The sequence below is a fragment of the Balaenoptera ricei genome, chromosome 15, assembly GCF_028023285.1.
Source record: "Balaenoptera ricei isolate mBalRic1 chromosome 15, mBalRic1.hap2, whole genome shotgun sequence".
Classification (NCBI taxonomy): Eukaryota; Metazoa; Chordata; class Mammalia; order Artiodactyla; family Balaenopteridae; genus Balaenoptera; species Balaenoptera ricei.
In genome coordinates this window covers 30,874,392-30,884,305 of record NC_082653.1, presented here as the reverse complement: position 1 = coordinate 30,884,305, position 9,914 = coordinate 30,874,392, and positions in this window count along the sequence as shown.

Here is a 9,914-nt window from a genome sequence, read left to right as displayed (position 1 = left end):
GAGCTAACAGGTTGGGAAGAAATTGGAGGCCAGGTGAGATTCATGTAGCTGTGGCTGGACCCTTCCGGTCCCAGGTCCTATACTTATTAGTGCCTGATTGCCAGGCTCTTCCTGGGAGACTATCAGGCATGTCCTCCCAATAAACGTCCATCCTGTGACATAACTGGAATGAGTCTCTTTCTTGCAAGCCAAACTGCTGTACTGGAACACAGAGGATTCGAATGTGAGTGGGGTTTATTCTGGGAGACCATCTGCTGGAGGTGGCATTGGGTGCAAATTATATGACCTTTACCACAAACTACCTTATGCTCAAGCAATTCGTGCCCCTTCCTTCTCCGTGAGGCTCTGGGCACTGCTCACCTCTGCTGCACACATGACCAGCACTGTGCTTGGCATGCAGTGGGTGAGCATTTAGTAAGCACTGGTTTTTCTACATTGCTCTCAAGTGGGAGGCTGGAAACTGTGGACTAAAACCAGAGATGGGACAAGGAGAGAGCAAGCTAGATGCAGCCGGATGTTTTGCAACTGTCTAAGGAAGAGAGGGTGATGGGAGGACCACGGGTAGCCACAGAAGGGATGGCTACTGGAGGATTTGGGAACATTTGACTTGGAGTCTTCATCTGCTTTTGTGCACCTCCAAGGAGACGTAGGTCCACCTGGGATTGGAGGGTTCTCAGAGGGGTTAGTTTCGTCCACCCCCAGTGGTCTGAGGCTCCTCAAGGCTTTTAAATAAACTTTTAATTCAAGGGTAGCACACATACAGGAAAGTGCACACATTTTAAGTGTACAGTTCAATGACTTTTCACAAAGTGCATATACCCATGTAACCAGCATCCCGATCAAGACACAGACCATTACCAGCCCCCAGAGTCTCCCTTGTGCCCCTCTCCCCAGTTGCAAGCCCCCAAAGGTAACTAGTATCCTGACTTCTAACACCATAGGTTTGATTTGTCTGTTTTTGAACTTTATGTGGGAACCATACAGAATGTATGACTTTGGAAAACTGTTTGACATTATCTATTAAAGTTAAAATACCCCTGTCCTATGACCCTGAAATTCTACCCCTGGGTATTTGCTCAAAAGGATTAAGGGCTTATATCCGCTGTGAGACTTGTACCAGAATGTTTATAGTCACCCTTTTCCAGGTCACTCTTCAGAATGAGTCCTGTTTACAGATGGTGGGTGTTGCCCATTACACAAACACTTCGAAGGCTTAACTCTCACTGGCTTTCTTCCCAGGACACTTCCAGATGCCCCTCTGGAGAGTGACACTAACACACCATCTGATAAATCATCTTTCCCACCGTGTCATTGGTCATGAACACCAAGCTGATGAGTGGCACTTCCAGGACCCATCTTCTTCAACTTTGGTCCAATGACCCCAGCCCCTCCTCTGCAACCTCCAAATGTAAACAAACAGTTGCTCTGAGATTTTAGCAGAAAATTCCTCTTACATGCTTGGACACAGCTTATCTGAGTTTGGGAGGCATCCACTTTGCAAGGACTCCAGTCCCTCTATGGCTTTTAAGCTACATGTCCCCCTCATTTTATTAGCACTGACTGTGTGCCAGGTCCTGTGCCAGGCAGTGAACATAGTCCCAGAGCCTACAGAACTTAAGGTCTGGAGGAGAGAGAGAAGGCAATGGGCAAGTGCATTGCTGTGTGAGATGTGGTGCAGTGAGGATAGTGCAGTTGACAGTGGCCGGCTTCGAGTCAGGGAGGGCCCCTGGACAAGAAGACACCAAGGCCACAGTCTGCAGTGTGAGTAGGAGTTAGCCAGTGCGCTGAAGCCTCCCCTCTGCCTTCAGAGTCTGGCTACCCTGGAGGTTGCTCTGCTTCCCTGGCCCCCAGGTCATGGGACTTGGGCCATCTCCGGGCCAGGGTGCACATTGGTGTTGTCCTGCCCCTGTGACCTCTGGAGCTTTCTTAGCCGCCCCTCTCTTCTTCCTCTTCAGGACTGTTGCCTTTACCATGGTTGGCACTTGTATCTTCCTACTTTGCCCTCTCTCAGGATCCACATTCTTTTTTGGAATCTCCAGTTGAGCTCCTGTTTCAAGACGGAAGCCTGGTCTCTCTGTTCACCAAAGCCTCTTCGAATGAGAAAAGAGATAGCAAAATGGACCAAGAGTGTGACAGGATGCCTTACTCTCTGCCTCCTGGTCATCCAGCAGGAATATCAGGAATTCTGTCCTGGAGGGGTGGTCTCTGCTGCTATCAGCCCCCAGGGCAAAAAGAGCCCCTCTCTTTTCCCATTCAGGGAGGATTTGGGGAAGAGTAGGGGTGGACAGAGAGACCCAGGCTCTTTCATCTTGAACCAGGAGCACAACCAGAGATTCCAAAAGAGAATGTGGATCCTGAGAGAAGGCAAATTAGGAAGATACACGTCCTCATCCACAGGGGGAGGGGTTGATGCCTTTCCAGCCTGTCTACACTGGAGCACCCAGCATGACCAAAGCCATCTATGTCTGTACCAGGTCTCGTTCCCCAAGGTTTCATGTGCAAGTGACCTATTAAGAACGTGTTCCCAGGATACACAAGGGGAGGATTAACCAAGATGGCGGAGTAGAAGGACGTGCTCTCACTCCCTCTTGCGAGAGCACCAGAATCACAACTGGCTGCTGGACAATCATTGACAGGAAGACCCTGGACTTCACCAAGGAGGATACCCCACGTCCAAGGACAGAGGTGAAGCCACAGTGAGACGGTAGGAGGGGCGCAATCACAGTAAAATCAAATCCCATAACTGCTGGGTGGGTGACTCACAGACTGGCGAACACTTATACCACAGAAGTCCACCCACTGGTGTGAAGGTTCTGAGCCCCACGTCAGGCTTCCCAACCTGGGGGTCCGGCAACGGGAGGAGGAATTCCTAGAGAATCAGACTTTGAAGCCTAGTGGGAATTGATTGCAGGACTTCGACAGGACTGGGGGAAACAGAGACCCCACTCTTGGAAGGCACACACAAAGTAGTGTGCGCATCGGGACCCAGGGGAAGGAGCAGTGACCCTGGGGGAGACTGAACCAGACCTACCTGCTGGTGTTGGGGGGTCTCCTGCAGAGGCGGGGGGTGGCTCTGTTTCACCGTGGGGACAAGGACACTGGCAGCAGAGGTTCTGGGAAGTGCTCCTTGGCGTGAGCCCTCCCAGAGTCTGCCATTAACCCCACCAAAGAGCCCAGGTAGGCTCCAGTGTTGGGTTGCCTCAGGCAAAACAACCAACAGGGAGGGAACCCAGCCCCACCCATCAACAGTCAAGTGGATTAAAGTTTTACTGAGCTCTGACCGCCACAGCAACAGTCAGCTCTACCCACCACCAGAGCCTCCCATCAAGCCTCTTAGATAGCCTCAAGCACCAGAGAGCAGACAGCAGAAGCAAGAAAAACTACAATCCTGCAGCCTGTGGACCAAAAACCACAGTAACAGAAAGATAGACAAGATGAAAAGGCAGAGGGCTATGTACCAGATGAAGGAACAAGAAAAAACCCCAGAAAAACAACTAAATGAAGTGGAGATAGGCAACCTTCCAGAAAAAGAATTCAGAATAATGATAGTGAAGATGATCCAGGACCTCGGAATAAGAATGGAGGCAAAGATTGAGAAGATGCAAGAAATGATTAACAAAGACCTAGAAGAATTAAAGAACAAACAAACAGAGATGACCAATACAATAACTGAAATGAAAACTACACTAGAAGGAATCAATAGCAGAATAACTGAGGCAGAAGAACGGATAAGTGACCTGGAAGACAGAATGGTGGAATTCACTGCTGTGGAACAGACTAAAGAAAAAAGAATGAAAAGAAATGAAGACAGCCTAAGAGACCTCTGGGACAACATTAAACGCAACAACATTCACATTATAGGGGTCCCAGAAGGAGAAGAGAGAGAGAAAGGACCAGAGAAAATATTTGAAGAAATTATAGTTGAAAACTTCCCTAACATGGGAAAGGAAATAGCCACCCAAGTCCAGGAAGCGCAGCGAGTCCCATACAGGATAAACCCAAGGAGAAACACACCGAGACACATAGTAATCAAAGTGGCAAAAATTAAAGACAAAGAAAAATTATTGAAAGCAGCAAGGGAAAAACGACAAATAACATACAAGGGAACTCCCATAAGGTTAACAGCTGACTTCTCAGCAGAAACTCTGCAAGCCAGAAGGGAGTGGCATGATATACTTAAAGTGATGAAAGGGAAGAACCTACAACCAAGATTACTCTACCCGGCAAGGATCTCATTTAGATTTGATGGAGAAATCAAAAGCTTTACAGACAAGCAAAAGCTACGAGAATTCAGCACCACCAAACCAGCTCTACAACAAATGCTAAAGGAACTTCTCTAAGTGGGAAACACAAGAGAAGAAAAGGACCTACAAAAACAAACCCAAAACAATTAAGAAAATGGTCATAGGAACATACATATCGATAATTACCTTAAACGTGAATGGATTAAATGCCCCAACCAAAAGACATAGACTGGCTGAATGGATACAAAAACAAGACCCATATATATGCTGTCTACAAGAGACCCACTTTAGACCTAGGGACACATACAGGCTGAAAGTGAGGGGATGGAAAAAGATATTCCATGCAAATGGAAATCAGAAGAAAGCTGGAGTAGCTATACTCATATCAGATAAAATAGACTTTAAAATAAAGAATGTTACAAGAGACAAGGAAGGACACTACATAATGATCAAGGGATCAATCCAAGAAGAAGATATAACAATTATAAATATATATGCACCCAACATAGGAGCACCTCAATACATAACTAACAGCTATAAAAGAGGAAATCGACAGTAACACAATAATAGTGGGGGACTTTAACACCTCACTTACACCAATGGACAGATCATCCAAAATGAAAATAAATAAGGAAACAGAAGCTTTAAATGACACAATAGACCAGATAGATTTAATTGATATATATAGGACATTCCATCCAAAACCAGCAGATTACACGTTCTTCTCAAGTGCGCACGGAACATTTTCCAGGATAGATCACATCTTGGGTCACAAATCAAGCCTCAGTAAATTTAAGAAAATTGAAATCATATCAAGCATCTTTTCTGATCACAACGCTATGAGATTAGAAATGAATTACAGGGAAAAAAACGTAAAAAAGACAAACACATGGAGGCTAAACAATACGTTACTAAATAACCAAGAGATCACTGAAGAAATCAAAGAGGAAATCAAAAAATACCTAGAGACAAATGACAATGAAAACACGACGACCCAAAACCTATGGGATGCAGCAAAAGCAGTTCTAAGAGGGAAGTTTATAGCTATACAAGCCTACCTAAAGAAACAAGAAAAATCTCAAGTAAACAATCTAACCTTACACCTAAAGAAACTAGAGAAAGAAGAACAAACAAAACCCAAAGTTAGCAGAAGGAAAGAAATCATAAAGATCAGAGCAGAAATAAATGAAATAGAAACAAAGAAAACAATAGCAAAGATCAATAAAACTAAAAGCTGGTTCTTTGAGAAGATAAACAAAATTGATAAGCCATTAGCCAGACTCATCAAGAAAAAGAGGGAGAGGACTCAAATCAATAAAATCAGAAATGAAAAAGGAGAAGTTACAACAGACACCACAGAAATACAAAGCATCCTAAGAGACTACTACAAGCAACTTTATGCCAATAAAATGGACAACCTGGAAGAAATGGACAAATTCTTAGAAAGGTATAACCTTCCAAGACTGAACCAGGAAGAAACAGAAAATATGAACAGACCAATCACAAGTAATGAAATTGAAACTGTGATTAAAAATCTTCCAACAAACAAAAGTCCAGGACCAGATGGCTTCACAGGTGAATTCTATCAAACATTTAGAGAAGAGCTAACACCTATCCTTCTCAAACTCTTCCAAACAATTGCAGAGGAAGGAACACTCCCAAACTCATTCTATGAGGCCACCATCACCCTGATACCAAAACCAGACAAAGATACTACAAAAAAAGAAAATTACAGACCAATATCACTGATGAATATAGATGCAAAAATCCTCAACAAAATACTAGCAAACAGAATGCAACAACACATTAAAAGGATCATACACCACGATCAAGTGGGATTTATCCCAGGGATGCAAGGATTCTTCAATATACGCAAATCAATCAATGTGATACACCATATTAACAAATTGAAGAATAAAAACCATATGATCATCTCAATAGATGCCGAAAAAGCTTTTGACAAAATTCAACACCCATTTATGATTAAAACTCTCCAGAAAGTGGGCATAGAGGGAACCTACCTCAACATAATAAAGGCCATATATGACAAACCCACAGCAAACATCATTCTCAATGGTGAAAGACTGAAAGCATTTCCTCTAAGATCAGGAACGAGACAAGGATGTCCACTTTCACCACTATTATTCAACATAGTTGTGGAAGTCCTAGCCACGGCAATCAGAGAAGAAAAAGAAATAAAAGGAATACAAATTGGAAAAGAAGAAGTAAAACTGTCACTGTTTGCAGCTGACATGATGCTATACATAGAGAATCCTAAAGATGCCACCAGAAAGCTACTAGAGGTAATCAATGAATTTGGTAAAGTTGCAGGATATAAAATTAATGCACAGAAATCTCTTGCATTCCTATATACTAATGATGAAAATTCTGAAAGAGAAATTAAGGAAACACTCCCATTTACCATTGCAACAAAACGAATAAAATAACCTAGGAATAACCCTACCTAGGGAGACAAAAGACCTGTATGCAGAAAACTATAAGACACTGATGAAAGAAATTAAAGATGATACCAACAGATGGAGAGATATACCATGTTCTTGGGTTGGAAGAATCAATATTGTGAAAATGACTAGAGTATCCAAAGCAATCTACAGATTCAATGCAATCCCTATCAAATTACCAATGACATTTTTTACGGAGCTAGAACAAATCATCTTAAAATTTGTATGGAGACACAAAAGACCCCGAATAGCCAAAGCAGTCTTGAGGGAAGAAAATGGAGCTGGAGGAATCAGACTCCCTGACTTCAGACTATACTACAAAGCTACAGTCATCAAGACAATATGGTACTGGCACAAAAACAGAAACATAGATCAATGGGACAAGATAGAAAGCCCAGAGATTAACCCACGCACCTATTGTCAACTAATCTATGACAAAGGAGGCAAGGATATACAATGGAGAAAAGACAGTCTCTTCAATAAGTGGTGCTGGGAAAACTGGACAGCTACATGTAAAAGAATGAAATTAGAATACTCCCTAACACCATACACAAAAATAAACTCAAAATGGATTAGAGACCTAAATATAAGACTGGACACTATAAAACTCTTAGAGGAAAACATAGGAAGAACACTCTTGGACATAAATCACAGCAAGATCTTTTTTGATCCACCTCCTAGAGTAATGGAAATAAAAACAAAAATAAACAAATGGGACCTAATGAAACTTCAAAGCTTTTGCACAGCAAAGGAAACCATAAACAAGACGAAAAGACAACCCTCAGAATGGGAGAAAATATTTGCAAACGAATCAACGGACAAAGGATTAATCTCCAAAATATATAAATAGGTCATTCAGCTCAATATTAAAGAAACAAACACCCCAATCCAAAAATGGGCAGAAGACCTAAATAGACATTTCTCCAAAGAAGACATACAGACAGCCATGAAGCACATGAAAAGATGCTCAACATCACTAATTATTAGAGAAATGCAAATCAAAACTACAATGAGGTATCACCTCACTCCTGTTAGAATGGGCATCATCAGAAAATCTACAAACAACAAATGCTGGAGAGGGTGTGGAGAAAAGGGAACCCTCTTGCACTGTTGGTGGGAATGGAAATTGATACAGCCACTATGGAGAACAGTATGGAGGTTCCTTAAAAAACTAAAAATAGAATTACCATATGACCCAGCAATCCCACTACTGGGCATATACCCAGAGAAAACCGTAATTCAAAAAGACACATGCACCCGAATGTTCATTGCAGCACTATTTACAATAGCCAGGTCATGGAAGCAACCTAAATGCCCATCAACAGACGAATGGATAAAGAAGATGTGGTACATATATACAATGGAATATTACTCAGCCATAAAAAGGAACGAAATTGAGTCATTTGTTAAGAAGTGAATGGATCTAGAGACTGTCATACAGAGTGAAGTAAGCCAGAAAGAGAAAAACAAATATCGTATATTAATGCATGTATGTGGAACCTAGAAAAATGGTACAGATGAGCCGGTTTGCAGGGCAGAAGTTGAGACACAGATGTAGAGAACGGACATATGGACACCAAGGGGGGAACACTGCGGTGGGCTGGGGATGGTGGTGTGCTGAATTGGGCGATTGGGATTGACATGTATACACTGATGTGTATACAATTGATGCCTAATAAGAACCTGCAGTATAAAAAAACAAATAAACAAAACAACTAATACTAAACTTTCATTGGGTTATTTGTATGGAAATATGTTAATATAAATGTTTCAGACATTACATGAAAAGAAAAAAAAAAAAAAAAAAAGAACGTGTTCCCAGGGGAGACCAGTAAAGGGGTGGAGGAAGCAGGACAGGCAAAGGGAGGAAGCTAAGGACCCAAGCATATGAATGTCCACAGCAGCATTTTTTATAACATCTCAAAACTAAGAACCACTCAAAGCTCCAGCAACAGTTGTGTCAATGAAAGAAAAATGTGGTTATAGTCACACAATCAAATGTTACTCAGCAAAGAGTATAACTGAGATGAAGCCACAAACCACAGGCTGGATACATCTCACAAACTGGGGAAAATATTTGCAACTCCTACTCCAGACAAAGGGTTCATCTCCCTTATATATAGAGTTCCTTCAAGTTGTTAAGAGAAAGACCCAATAGAAAAATGAGCTGCGGATATGAACAGGCAATTCAGGGAAAAAGAAATACAAACGGCTCTTAAATGTTTGAACAAATATTCAACCTCACTCATAAGACAAAATGCAAATGGAGACTGCACTTTCACTTTCAGACTAGCAAATATTACGTTTTGATAACTGTGTTGGTAAGGTTGTGGGAAAATGAGCACTCCAGATATCGCTGGTACAACTGTGAACTGGCACAAATCAGAGGGCAATTTAACTCTATCTACCCAAATCACAAACACACATATCCTTTGACCCAGCAATCCTGCTTGTAGTATATCATCTCACAGATGAATTTGTGTATATAACTATCCATTACAGCATTGTTTGTAATAGCAAAGGGACTGGAAACCATTTATATGCCCAAGAGGAGACTATGAATAAATGATAGCATTCAGCTATTAAAAATGATGAGAATGCTGCATACCCATTAGAATGGCTAAAATTTTAAAGGTTGGGGATTTCCCTGGTGGTGCAGTGGTTGAGAATCCGCCTGCCAGTGCAGGGGATACAGGTTCGATCCCTGGTCCGGGAAGATCCCACATGCTGCGGAGCAACTAAGCCCGTGTGCCACAACTACTGAGTCTGCGCTCTAGAGCCTGCGAGCCACAACTACTGAGCCCGTGCACCACAACTACTGAAGCCCGTGCGCCTAGAGCCCGTGCTCCACGACAAGAGAAGCCACCGCAATGAGAAGCCCGCGCACCGCAGCGAAACGAAGAGTAGCCCCCGCTCGCTGCAACTAGAGAAAGCCTGTGTGCAGCAACGAAGACCCAACGCAGCCAAATAAATAAATAAATAAAAATAAAAGGTTGACAACACTAAAATGTTGGTGAGGATATGGAGAACTCTGACACATTGCTAGTGGGAATGTAAAATGGTACAGACACTTTGGAAAATAGTTTCTTTAAAAAATTAAACATGCCCTTTACTGTATGACCTTGCAATTCTACTTCTAGGTATTTACAGATGAGAAATGAAAACATGTTCATACAGATTTACGCAGCAATTTGTAGCAGCCATATTT